General features: G+C 37.2%; 2 pseudogenes; one reads left to right on the top strand and one right to left on the bottom strand.

Moving 5' to 3' along the window:
• Positions 1 to 3,207: 3,207 nt before the first annotated feature.
• On the top strand, positions 3,208 to 8,450 carry LOC132066913 (cation/H(+) antiporter 4-like; annotated as a pseudogene).
• Positions 8,451 to 9,465: 1,015 nt separating this feature from the next.
• Positions 9,466 to 13,668, bottom strand: LOC132066326 (expansin-B4-like; annotated as a pseudogene).
• Positions 13,669 to 15,012: the final 1,344 nt, after the last annotated feature.

Genomic DNA, 15,012 nt, shown 5'->3' with positions numbered 1-15,012 from the left:
GAGAAGTATTGGGGGTCTCGAGGGGATTGGTGGTGGAATGGAGAAGTCCAAGGGAAGGTAAAGAAGCAAATGAAACGGGGGCGTATATGACGGCTGGTAGATAGCAAGGATGATGAAGAGAAGCGGACGAATCAAAAGTATAAGATGGCGAGAAAGGAGGCGAAGTTGGCGGTTTCGGCTTCTCTGCGAAAGAGAACGAGAGGTGGGGATAAGAAGCTTTGTTTGAAATAGCCAAGGCGAGAGAGAGCACGCGACTTGGATCAAGTGAAGTGCATTAAGGACGAGGATGGCCAAGTGTTGGTACGGGAAGCCGCGTTAGAAACGCAGAGATGGCGGTCATACTTTCACGAACTCTTGAACGAAGGAGCGGACGGAGACATTGTGTTGGGAGACTTGGAGCACTGCATAGGAGTCGCGACTTTGGTTATCAGAGGAGCGTAAAGGTTGAGGAGGTTAAGGGAGCCGTTCGTAGGATGCGGGGAGAAAAAGAGAATATATAAAGGACCCGACGAGATTCTTAGGAGAATTTTGGAAGAATGTAGGCATTAAGGGGTATTTTGGAGTGGGCGACTAGATTGTTTAATGTCATTTTCAAGACGAATAAGAAGTTGCTTATAAGAATGGAGATGGAGTACAATGATTCCCGTGTACAAACAAGGGAGACATTCAAGAGCTCCAACAACTATAGAGGTATGGCTAAGTCACACTATGAAAGTGTGGGAAAGGGTGGTGGAAATGAGGGTGAGGAGAGAGTGTGTCTATTTCGAAGAACCGGTTGGTTTCATGCGGGGGCGCTCGAACGAAGCCATCCAATTGTAAAGATTGGTGGAGTTGAAATAGGGAGCGGAAGAGGGACTTGCATACGGTATTCATTGACCTAGAAAAGGCCTACAACAAGGTTCCAAGAGAGGTCTATGGAGATGCTTGGAGGCTAAAGGTGTACTGTGGTGTACATTAGAGCGATAAAAGACATGTATGATGGAGCTAAGACCAGTGTAAGGACGGTAGGAGGATACTCGGAGCACTTCCACACATGGGGTTGCGTGTGGATCGGCCTCTTGTGTTCTATTCGCCTTGGTGATGGATGAATTGACGCGACAAATACAAGGCGAGGTGCCTTGGTGTATGTTGTTCGCAACATAGTCTTTGATGAAAGACGAGACTCGCAACGGAGTTAACGATGGGCTTTGGAGGGTAAGACGGGCGTTGGAGTCTAAAGGATTTAAATTGAGTAGGACGAGACGGAAAAGTGATACTTGGAGTGCGGGTTCGGTGGCGTACCGCGGGGAGGGGATGAGGAAGTGAGGCTTGGTACCCGGAGCCATTCAAAAGAAAGGAAGTTTCAAGTACCTTGGGTCTATTATACGGAAGATGGGGATATCGACGACGATGTTTCACATCGTATTGGTGCGAGGTGGATGAAATGGAGACTCGCCTCAAGTCTTTGTGTGATAAGAAAGTGCCTCCAAAACTTAAAGGCAAGTTCTACAAAGTGGTGGTTAGACCGAACTGCGTTATTGTACGGAGCGGAGTGTTGGCCGGTTAAGAAATGCCACGTTCGAAGATGAAAGTCGCGGCTCTAATGCGAATGAGTTTTTTCTTTGCGGTGGATGTGTGGACACACTAGGAGAGATAGAATTAGGAATGAAGATATCAGAGACAAGATGGGAGTGGTATCGGTGGAGGACAAAGATGCGGGAAACGAGGGCATTTTCTAGATGGTTTGGGCATGTGAAGAGCAGAGGCAGACAGAGTCAACAAGAGGTTGGCTATGGATGGTTTCGGGCGAGGTAAAGGAGGCCGAAGAAGTATTGGGGAGAGGTGATCGGACGGATATGGCACGGTTTCGGCTACCGAGGGACATGACCTTAGATAGGAGGTTGTGGAGGACTCGGATTAGGATAGAAGGCTAGGTGGCTTACCCTTTCACCATAGTAGTTGCGGTTTCGCTCATTCGTTTATTACCTTTGGTTTATGCATTTTTGCTTATATTTGTTGGGCCGTTGTACTTTGATTATTTTTTATTTATAGTAGTTAATGCCCCTTTATTCCGAATGTTCTACCATGACTTTCTCGCATGGTATTCGTGTTATCATATTGTTTTCGATATGCTTGGCCCTATCCGACCTTTTTGTCTTGTTTTCCTCTTATCTTCCTCTCTTCTCCTCTCTTGAGCCGAGGGTTTTCCGGAAACAACCGCCTACCTTTCAAAGTGGGGGTTAGGTCAACTTTCCGTACATACAGAGGACCCACATGGTGGGATTATACTGGGCTTGTTGTTGTTGTTGTTGTTGTTATACATAGTTCGAGATCAGCTGAATTCATAGGATCTACTTCTACTGGGGGAGCATGCAATTCAAACTTATAAGTCTAATATTTGCTAGTCTCAAGTTAGACATTACACGCACTCTACAAAACACAGTAACCCATTTCTTTTTGTATGACATACAATTAAGACAATGAAAAAGTAAATAAGGTTTTTGAATTTTGTAGAGACAAAGTAAAATGGTTAGGGCATCAGTTTCATGCAAAATAAAAAATAATTATTGTGAATTTTGTCCACAAATAGTCTTTGAGTTGAGGGTATATTGGAAACAACCTCTCTACCATCGCAAGGTAGGGATAAGTTTTGGGTACCCATTATCCTCCTCAGACCTCACTTGTGGGATTACATTGGGTTTGTTTGTTGTTGTAAAATAGTTATTGTGGACTATTGTCCATAAATAATGTATTTTTTTTAGTTATTTTTTTTGTAAAAATTCGTTTGCAGTATTTTCGAATACTAAACTATTATAATTCTAATGAAACATTGAAAAACTAATCTACATAGTATTTTAAGTTATAATATTCTTAACTTACGATTTTTTTTTTTTCAAGTGAATACATGTTCAAACACAACTGAAACAAGAAGCCATAGTTTTCAGGGAAATTCTAATGCATGATATTTAATAAAAACAATCAACAAAAGAAAAGAAAAGGAAACATAAAATCCAGTTGTAATTATTTTTCTAAAACAACCCATACTTAATTAACATGATATCTCTTTATTTTCATCTTTCCCGCTACATTCCTTCTACAAACCAAAGGCATTGAACATTTTACGGGTTGCTAGCAATTTGGTCCCTCCATTTCTTTTTTGCTTCAAACAAAAATGATACAAATCCTTAAACCTCTTCTTTTTATTCACATAACAAAATTCTCAAATTTCTCTTGCAAATGTGGGAGGGTATTTCTCCCTAGCCAAAGGTCAAGGTCAGCATAATCATCATACCATGGCAACAGCAACAACAACAACAAGGCAACAAGAAACTCCAAAAGGAGAATTACCTGGTGGAGTTGATGAAAAATGTTATGCAGAAATACCTCTTCATTCACCTGGATTATGGGGTTTACCTGATTCACATGATTTCTTGAATTTCAATTTGCCTAGGCTTCTTTTACAATTAGCCGTCATTTTTTTGCTGACCCAAGGTCTTCATTTGGTCCTTAAACGTATTCGTTTGCCTCGCCTTATCTCTGAGATTTTGGTATTCTTCTTCTTTTGAACATTTTATTCATACCATTTTATTGATAATGTTGCATGTTATTTTTTGAGATTGGGTGTTCGGGCTAGCTTGGATGCATGCATGCACCTCGAGTATTTCATCCGAGGGCTATGCAAATAGGGGGAAAAACTAGGATTTTAACACATTTGTCAGCTCGGCCAAAATAATTGCAACCCCTAAACAAATATACACTAATTATATAAAAAATAATATATATTTGCTAGATATTATTTTTGTGGGCGGCTATACAGTGTAAAATTCCAATAAACTATTCTTTTTTGGTTATATACAAGCTGTTGAGTACCCTTGACATGAGGAAATTTTTTTAGTATAGTGACAAAGAGGGTTCCAAAATTGCTTTAGGTTGCATGTTTAAATCCTAGGTGTAACGTTCTATTATTTCCTTGAATCACTTTATATGAATTTCTGACTTCGCGACTACTTTTCAGTTTTCACCAGCCCATTCTGTTACCTCCCACCAGCAAAGTAGTGGGTAACTCTGTTTTGCTGGAACTAAGACGGATGAAAAGAAATCACTTAGAGTTTCTTGAGTATATGTTACATGTTCTTCTCATTTAAGGTCTTCATTCATGTTCTTCTCATTTAAGGTCTTCATTCCTAAAAATAAAAAGAAAAGAAAAGAAAACGAAACAAAGGACATGGATAGAGAGTATGAGAAGATAATTTCAGGATAAAAAAGGAAGAAATTTTTGGGGTGTTTGTAATATTAGAATAGAGAAGTATGTTGAAATTTTATTCTCTGTTTGATCTGGACAAGAAGTTAGGTCTGAAGTTACTTTCAATTATTAAGGAATAAAGAGACAAATAGTAGTAGCATTTTATTGTTTGTCTTTGAATAATAAGCACTTACATTTGTCATTTCAAGGGAAGTGGTCATTTTTTGGGATGACTTGAATAAAAGGTGAAAATTCAATAGGGGATGAAGCAAGTGTTTGCTAGGTGGGAGATAAAATAGAGAAATGTCCTTTTGAGTTTTGTGCAACCCCAAAAAGAGTAAACTTATTAAGTTGAGGTTGAAAAATTTGAGGTTCTTTCAATTTGTTCTGGAAATTTTTATGTCTATTTCAACTCTTGTTTTCTTTTCTTTGCTCTTTCTCTTTTCGAGAAGACACGGGAAGAGAAATCTTGTATTTTTTTCTTTTTTCTTTTTTCGGTAACTAAAATCGTGTATTTCCCTCTCCTCATTCCAACATATGGTGGTCCTTCTTTCATCAAAAGGCTAAAGTGGTGGTTCTTCAGACTACCAAAGGCACAAATGCCAAACTATGCAAAAAAGCAAACTGAAATTCATTTAGAGAAATTGACATAAATATCCGCCACCAAAATAATAGCCAGCAAATGTATATCTTCTGTATATTGATGTATACTATACGTTAAATATACATTTTTGATACATAATAATGTATATGTTTTTATATTTGGCTAGAGAATGTAATTATTTTTGGCCCACTGGCCAAATGTTTAACTTTCCCTTTCATTGATGCTTGTATTAACTCCAACTTTGATGCTATTGTCTTCCACCTACAGGCAGGGATCATACTGGGCCCAACAATGCTAGGAAAAATCCCGGACTTTACAGAGACATTATTCCCACAAGCAGGAGAAATTTTCATAGATTTAATGTCGAAAATCGGGTATGTCTTCTTTATATTCCTAAGTGGAGTGAAGATGGACCCAAAAATGGTGTTGAGAAGTGGTTCAAGGGCGTGGACAGTTGGATTGCTTGCAGTCATTCTACCCGTGGCCTCTTTCGCGAGCTTGTATTTCGGTTATTTTGCACTAGATACGAACCTGCATAGATACCGACAACCAGCCACCCAAAGTATTTTCTTGATACAAAGTTTAATCGCATTTCCCGTGGTTGCATCTCTCCTTGTTGACCTGAAAATCATGAATTCTGAGCTTGGTCGTCTTGCTCTGGCATCAAGTTTGATAAGTGACCTGTTCAGTAATCTCGGGTTGACTATCTTCTCGACACTTAGAATTGGACTCTTAGCAGAGATTACGACGGTTATATCTGTACAGTCTTTCGTTCTACTTCTCGCCATAATCTTGCTTATCATTTTCACCGTTCGACCTTTTTCACTTTGGATCATCAAAAGGACCCCGGAAGGCAGGCCTGTAAGTTCGGTTTACATTGTTTGGGCATCTGTCACGGTCCTGTTAGGCGTGATTCTTACGGATAACGCAGGGCTTAATTACCAATATGGTCCTTTTATTCTAGGTCTTGTGATACCAGATGGTCCGCCTCTAGGGTCCACATTGGTAGAGAAGTTAGAGACGTTGGTATCCGGTATGCTTGCACCTCTAATGGTGACTTATTGTGGTATGAAAATAAATCTGATCGATGTGTATGATGTCATGTTCCTTAATTGGGTATGGGTTATGGTGTTCTTTTGTCTTACGGTGAAGTATGCATCGGTTTTTCTTCCTGCATTGGCCTGTAAGGTCCCGCCTAAAGATGCTGCAGCTCTTGCCTTCATCATGACCTCACAAGGTGTTATTCAGATGTCGTTTTACTTGAACAACGTTATTAATCAGGTACATTGATTTTCCTTTCAATATCAAAGTATTGGTGTCCATATATACATTCCGAGGTTGTGTTGCTGAGCCTGCAGTTACGTACCAGTAACATATACAGTAAATACAGTAACTGTTTTTTCCTGGAATGTTATTAGCTTAAATCACTATTAAAAATCTCTATTTTTCCACTGATTTCCCACTGAAAAATGTTTAGTGATTAATTCCCACCGAATGTTGATGGGAAAACCTAAATTATAGTGTTTTCACAGGGAAAAATTAGAAAATTCCCCAGTGTTTCAATGGGAACCTGTTTCCCACCATTCGTTTTCCCAGTGAGTTGGTTCGGTGGGAATGAGGTGGGAAAATTATGTTTTGTAGCACAAATTTTCCACTGAATATCGGTGGGAAAAACCTTTGTTTCTAGTAGTGAATACAGTTTCTTTATGTGGTCGATTTGTACAAATTTAGCTTTCTTAATCCATGGCATGCTGTTCTGTGTCAACCTATCTTGAACAGACGATTCAGTTTAACATCTACATGCTATTTGCATCAAGTTAAGCATACAAGCAAGTTGTTGTAACCATTTAGTTTGAATGCAGTAGTTTTAGGAGTGGAGAAATTAGCCCATAAAAACATGACCTGCCCAAATCCAGCCCAACCCGTCTCCTAAGTAGTTTGCAGCTTCTTATTGATGAGCAACAGTGTGCTTATAGCTGATTATCTTCGAATTTATGCAATGCCCCTTTCCTTTTGAGGGAGGTATTTTTTTTTTCTTTTTTCTTTTTCCGGGGTTGTTTTATTGTAGTTGATACTATGTAGTTGTTTATTGTCAACATGTGAAGTGTGGTATGTGATAGCAATGCTCCTTATGAAAAAGAAACCATAGTTAATCATTCCTAAACTGTGCTAATAACTAGAGTTTTAACTCGGTTTTCTCTTCCCCTGCATTGAAGCACAGACATTTGATGGAGAAACCTTTTCCGCGCTAACGACATCTATATTACTCATAGCTGCAATCTCTCATTTATGTGTCGGGTCTCTGTATGATCATACAAGGATATATGCCGGTTATCAGAAAAGAGACATCCAACATGCTTCAAGCAATTCTGAGTTGCGTTTGCTTGCATGTGCTCATCGATTTGATGATGTCGTAGCTGTCCGTAAGATCTTAGATGCTTCTTTTCCATGTAAAGAAAGTCCTTTATCTGTGTACGCTCTACACTTGGTGGAACTTGCTGGTCGAGCATCCCCGGTTCTAATTGATCATCAACTCGGACAAAAGAATACTTCTGGCATCTCTCGATCACAAAAAATCGTGGAAGTTTTTCAATCATTTGAAAATCGGTACTTGGGATCTGCCAGCACTCATTTCTTCACCTCAATGTCGCTCCCAAGATTCATGCATCAGGACATTTGCTCACTCGCATTCGACAAGTTAGCGTCCATGATCATACTCCCGTTTCACAGGAAATGGAATCACCAGGGAAAGACTATCTTGGACAGCAGTAACTTAAGGACAATTAACAATAATGTATTGGACATGGCTCCTTGTTCTGTAGGTATCTTAATTGACCGACAGAAAATAAGGCGTATTGCAAGTGAATCCGATCATGGGTCATCGATGTATCATGTAGCTGTGGTTTTCATGGGAGGAAATGATGATCGTGAAGCCTTAGCTTATGCTAAACGTATGTCAAGGTCACCTGAAATTCACTTAACCGTGGTTAGATTCGTGTCATGGGACCTTGACGTACGTGAAAACCAATGGGATGCTGTACTTGATGCTGAGTTATTGAAGGAAATAAGACTTCTTGGTCAGCACCAGGATAAAATTGTGTATAGAGAGGAAAGAGTTAAAGACGGGGCTGAAACAGCTTTGATCATACATGCTATGGAAGAAGCTTTTGATCTTATCATGGTCGGAAGGCGCCATCGAGACGATTTGCAACAGTTATTAGGACTTAATGAATGGAATGATTTACCAGAACTTGGACCAGTTGGTGATATGCTTGCTGCTGCAGAGATCAATAGACCAGTTTCAGTCTTGGTGGTGCAGCAACAAATTGTTAAGAACAAATGAGGAAAGTAACTCCTCATTTGAAGCAAATAGACCAGAAAAATATATATGTAAATGCCAAATTTCTTTGTGTAGATTTCATCACACAATTAGAGTAAGGCCATGTCTAAACATAAATTAACATTTTAAGTTTCATGGCATACAGCATCACACCTTTCAATGAATCGCTCCACTTTTTGTTTGAGTATATGCAAGGCACAAATTTAGGGAGAGGATTAAAAGACTTCAAAGTGTAGCCACTCATCTTTGTTGATATTTTTAAAAATTTGACTTTTGCTATATATTCACACCCGCACTTGGTGTTTACATTAAACTAAACATGTTAACCCATCAGATTGTGTCCCAAATTAAAGTTAAAATACATGTCTTGACCAAGGTTAAGTGATAAAGCCATATGTGTTAAGATGCATGCTTTAGAATTTGTTTTGGGAAACATAGTGATCGAGCGCAAATAAGTTTTTTCGACTATAAAAATTTAGGAGTCAGAATTTGTGGATAATGGACGACTAGCTTATCATACTATTTTGACTCTCTTTTAAACCGGTGGCTACTCTCGGTCTCTCGCTGTCTATCTTATTTAACTTTAACAGTTAAAAATTAAAGTGAAAATACATATCACTTTACAACACTAAGGGATAAATGTGGGTATATATTTTGCATTTATTGATTTGATATAACTTGTAACTGTACGAGTAATTAACGGTCTATTCTCAAGACACATTAGATATTTATATCACACATTTGAGAAAAAAATGAAGGAGTATAACCCTATGAAATAAAGTGAAACAGAGTATTTGGATCTTGATAATTAAAAAAAAAAAAAAAATTCATTTATCATATTGTTGGTATACAAATAAGTGTTGGGTTTAATTGATGGTTGAATGAGACATTAGATATTTATATCACACATAAGCATTGAGAAAAAAACTTAAAGGACTCCTTCGTGTTACTAAAGGGTCAAGAAGAAGGAGTATAACCTCGCGCCGTGTTGCTCGCTCGGCTTCGGCTTCGCCCGTTCGGTCAAATTGATTGATAATCTTTTTGGACCAACAATTTTAATTATTTAATTAATAATTTTTCCCGAGTATATATGGATCTTGAAATTTTCCGAATTAAAAAAAACTCTCGTATGATATAAGATTCCAAAACCTCGGGCACATATGAGGGGAATAATTTCCTTAAGGACACCGTGTTTGGTTTTCCATACATATATTTTTCGAGTCCAACATTTCACTTTGTAAACTTCAAAGTATTCTTTGCAGAGTTTAAAACAATAAGTCCAACGTTTCACTTTGTAACTTCAAATTCCTCTAGAGTAAAGAGACTATAATTTAGGAGGGAAATTGACATTCGATTTGTAGATAGCTCCTGGCTTCCAACCCACCGGAATAACGTTATTAGCTAGAATCTTGTGCTTAAACTCCGAAGTTAATTGAAGTGAGAAGGGAGCTTTGTGTGTGTGTGTGGATTAATATTAGCAGACCATGTTGCTCCAAACATTTGTTTCGTGGGAAGCCATTTATTTGAACCTGCTGTTTTTATCTCGACCAATGAAAGTGCACCATCTCCATTTTCAGCTTCTATTTCAACGGCAAAGAAATAAGGGTTGGATCCTCTACCAACCTTAAACATAATATTTTGCTTGTAGTTGCACGCAACCCTGAAAAATTCAAACTAGAAGTTAAAACAAATGATTCATGGTTCAATGAGATAGCTACCTGAAAAATAAAGAAGGTAATCTGCTATAAGATGTTAAAGTTATGCTGATATTGTAGTAGTTTGTTATGAAGAGAGTCACCTTTTGTAGGAAATATTAATTCTTCCAAGCGTACGCAATTGGTCAGCTTGACCAGGCTTTGCCATAGCACCAAATGCAGTTCCACTTAAATCAAAGTGAACTGGATCACTATTACATGCTCCTGGACACTCATCTGTAACAACCACTCTTATTGGCTTCCCTGAGCACTGTGGATACGAGCATGAGACCTGAAAAACAATTCCAATTATAAGATAATGATATATGTGATTTTTTTCTTTTGCATTTCTCACCCTTTTGTGATATTATGGATATAAAATAGACGCGAGATTCAAGTTGAGAGAATGAGTTTTGAAATATTATACATTTAACTTTATCTTTACTTTACTTGTATTTTGTGTGCACGCGCACATAATTACATATGTATGGTTCGATTTTGAAACATTGGTCCAGCAGAATTCACGAAATTTTTTTTAAGCAAAAGTCATTATAAGTAATGTGTGCACCTGATAGCATGCCCCACATCCAAGGCCATGTTTGAATAGAACTTGCTTTCCAGCGGTTATTATGACGTTGTATGCAGTGGCGGATTCAAAATTTTCATTCGGAGTGTTCGGAAAAATAATTGAACCAAAATATACACCGTAATATATGTTCGGGTGTTCAAAAAGTTAATATGTCTACATAAACACATAAAATTTACCCTAAATATACACCGTAATTTTTTGTTCGGGTGTTCGAACACCGAAGTCTTGGTACATCCGCCGGGTTGTATGGGCTTTTGCTACGAGCATCTTCCGAAAGTGCAAGAAGGGGGGGGGGGGGGTGAATTGTAATTTTCGATACGTAGTCGACTAAGGTGAATCGCAGTCGATGAACGTTTACTGTATAATGCTAAAGTAAAATGGAGAAGATAAATGACGCCAAATATTTTATAATGGTTCAGATTCAATGTGAATCCTAGTCCAGTCCCCTTGGGTTGCAAGGGTGTTCTCTCTGTAATTTCTTTGTTAAAGGTTTGGTACAATGGAGGTTTGAATGGAGCTCCTACGTCTACACTCAAATCACTCTTAATCTTTTTGATACAAAGCCTCACAAGCTATACTATAACTCTCCTTTCTTTTTTTCTTACACTATAAATCACACAGACATACAATGTTTATGAAAAGTAAAGCAGGCACTAAGAGAATGAGACTGGGTATTTTTTCTTGTTTTGTGAAGCAACTTGTTTGTAGCTGTTTAGGCTCTTCACGCAGAGATATCAAGCCAAGGGATTTGATCCTTGGAAAAAGGAATTAGTGATCCTATTTCCAAGAATAAGGCTGGAGCTGTTACTTCTTTCCTTGTGCGATGGAGCTGCATTGTCAATCAAGAAGATTGTTACACTCGATGGGATATTCCTCCTTTAATAGTGCAGATCTTCTTTCCTTCCTTGAACTGATTTAGTACTGCTTGCAGCTGTAAGAATCTCTTGTGCAGCCACTACGATATTTTCCATATAGCAGTACCCAATTGTAGGGCTGTGAAGTCTTCACTCTTCACTGAATTGGACTTGTGTAAGCCCATCTTGTTTATGCGATTGTTGGGTTGCCTTGTGGGCTTTTCTATACAAGTAGTCAACTTTGTTGATGTCCTTTGCTTCCTTGTGCGATTTAATTATTATACCTACACAAATAAAATTGTCATCATAAAAACTTGACACTGACATCTTCTAGTCCACAAGCTCCTCCTAAACACACACAAGAAAAGAAAAAAAAAGAAGACAAAAAATGAAAAATTGAGTACATTTTTAATGACATAGTGTAACGTTTTTCAGTTTCACCCATTACATGAGGCTGTTTACTTTTTTTTTCTACGTAATTATCAAAAACTCGGTAAATTAGGTACTTTTATACCATCAATGTATATAAGTTAAACTCAAGTAAAAACAAAAATACAACCTTGCGAGATACATTACCAGTACTGCCAGCTCCGTTAGGATCCCCATACCAAGTTGCCACTGCTAAGCCACCATCTAAACTACCATTGAATAATTGGCAAGAACAAACACTAACAAAATTCGACAAAAGAAAACAAAAATGCAAACAAAAACAAATTGAGGAATATTAGTATCCATGACCACTAACTAATTAATTGAGTGGTTTTTTTTTGTTGCTAATTTGCTTATGCAACGGCATGAAAAGTAGTTATATTTATATTACAAATATTCAATACTAGCCAGCCAAGGGTATTTAAACATAATCTGTATGAAGATGTCCATGGATAATAACAAAATTAACATTTAATTTAGCGACTTTTAATTAGATCCCTTAGATTTTCGAAATCTAGCAACAAAAATTACTTGGAACAAAGAAAAATTGAATACTAGCCAGCTAGTCTATAATGACGTTCCTTAGCTAAATGCTAATTTAATTTACTTACAGAAACATTAAAAGTACATGCAAGTTTGGCTGAAAATCGAATTATTAAGTAAAAAAGAAATTCAACTAGAGGAACTCGACAACAGTGCTGACAAATATTTTCCAACAAGCTTTCTGAAATAGAAAAAGACGAGTATTTGAGTAGTGTTTTTTTTTTTTTTTTTTTTTTTTTTTTTTTTTGCGCTTACAAAGTACTTCTATGGATAGTTATTTTTAAGAAGCTACAAGAAATGGTATTTATATTATCCTCCTTATCCTTAAAAAAAGAACAGAGCTATTTGATATCTATTCAGTAAAGGAGTTAATAATATTTGATTTCCTACTAGTTTCTCTTTTATGAAAAAAGAAGAAGAAATAATTGTTGTTTTTGGTCATCAGAAAATAAACAAATAAAAATTAGGTGGGTGGCCATTGAATTAATCTAATCTAATTTTAGCTCCGAAAATTAGTCAAATTGGCTTTTTCGAGAATATTTGGATATTTGATAGGGAAATAGACTCTATTGACGCAAAAGAATATTTGGATAAAAATATCCTTGCTTAAAACACAAAAGATGTCCAGTAACAAATACATGATTTCAAAACTTTTACAAGCAAAATTCCAGCACATTATGCTGGAGTCCTAAAATTTATATTGTGCTGGAGTTCGAACTGATAATGTGAATTTTAATTCCATATATTTTCATATTATCTCTCTCGTTTTTCAAACCTGGCGTCATTCATGAGTTTATGAAAAGCTTTTTCCAATTGGCTATTTATGTTTCATATATAAAACGGGATCTTTTTTTTTTTTTTTTTAACTTTTTTTATTACATAGGGGCTAGGGGAAGGGGATTACATCGTAAGGATTCGGACCCTCACCAACAAGGTGAAAGTTCAGGTAGCCAACCAATTGAGCTATTAGATCCCTACTATAAAATGGGATCTATAAGTTGTATTCTCCTCTCTTTTTTTTTTTTTTTGGTTTGATTGAAACGGTGGCTTTTCAATTATTACTCAAATCAAAAGCGAGTACATCAGAAATAAAAGATGTGGGGTGGGTGGGGGGGGGGGGGGGGAACCCATATTCCATCGAACCAGACATAGAAATAGCCGCCCTAAGTAAAGCATGGGCAGCTTGATTCGCTGATTTTCTAATTAGAAAAACAGACACTAATTGAAAATCTTTCCTTATTGCCTTACAATTATAAACAAGAGAATCAGAATAAGAATTATTTGAAATGTTTCCTTTGAGAGCTTGACGAACTAACCGATTATCTGTCTCAATCACCACATGACTATTAGCAAAGCCGCTCTTCAACCAGCCGAGAGCTTCCCGAACACCCATAATCTCTGCAACTAACAGGTTAGGTACTTTATTTAACAACCTTGCTTGCCGCTAATGAAATCTTCTATAGCAGTGCGTATCAAAGATTTCCACTCTCGCCAGAATAATGTGAATATCAAAGCTAGCATCTGTGTTACGTTTAATTTCATTCTCATTCGGTTACTAAATCGCAAAAATCGAATTCTCCATTTGTTTTGATTGAGAAAAGTTTGGAATTTGAATGAGATAAATGTTTAAATTAAAAAATTAGAACAATTGAAGTTGTTTGAAAAATGTTAACTTTTAACAAACTTAAAGAACCGAAACGGTTTTTTTTTTTTTACCCCTCCCCCCGGAGCTCCCCCTCTTTTCTCTCTTGGTGACTCAAACTCACAATTTTCGGGTTAGAAGTAGAGGATGCTTACCACCTGAGCAACCCCCTCTTGTCAATAACCAAAACTGTTCGGTGCATGCTTAAGAGACTATTTTAAATAAACCCACAAACATAAGGACCATTTTTATCATTTTCCTCACCTTTTTCAACCAGAATTTTTAATTCCTTTTTCTCTCCCCTGTGTTGAATCACAGACATTTGATGGAGAAACCTTTTCCATGCTAACTGCATCTATATTACTCATAGCTGCACTCTCGAATGTGCACTAGCTGAATTATTGAAGGAAATAAGACTTTTTGGTGTACCAAGATAATACTGTGTACAAAGCGGAAAGAGTTAAAGATGGGGCTGAAACAACTTTGACTATATACATGCTATGGAAGAAGCTTTTGATCTTATTGTGGTCGGAAGGCGCCATCGAGACGATTTGCAACAGTTATTAGGACTTAATGAATGGAATGATTTACCAGAACTTGGACCAGTTATTGATATGCTTGCTGCTGCAGAGATCAATAGACCAGTTTCAGTCACGGTGGTGCAGCAACAAATTGTTAAGAACAAATGAGAAATGTAACCCCTCATTTGAAGCAACTAGACAAAAAAATGTAGGAGTATATATGTAAATGCCAAATTTCTTGGTGTAGATTTCATCACACAATTAAAGTATGGCCATGTCTAAATATAAATTTACATTTTAATTTTCTTGGCATACAACAACACGCATCTCTTAAATAGCTGTTATACTTTTAGAATTCCGCCTTACACACAGAAGATTGGATTGCCTGAATCACGAATCTTATATACTAGTGTTACGATCACCTCATATTGATAAAAAGTCTTGAGAACAATCTCTAATTTGAGTCTACGCAAGGTACAAAGTTAGGGAGAGGACTAAAAGATTTCTCAAAGTGGAGCGGCAACTCATCTAGCCACTCATCTTTGTTGATATTTTTTAAAAGATATTCACACGC

This window comes from Lycium ferocissimum, chromosome 8 (assembly GCF_029784015.1).
Source record: "Lycium ferocissimum isolate CSIRO_LF1 chromosome 8, AGI_CSIRO_Lferr_CH_V1, whole genome shotgun sequence".
Lineage (NCBI taxonomy): Eukaryota > Viridiplantae > Streptophyta > Magnoliopsida > Solanales > Solanaceae > Lycium > Lycium ferocissimum.
This window is presented reverse-complemented; position numbering and strand designations above follow the sequence as displayed.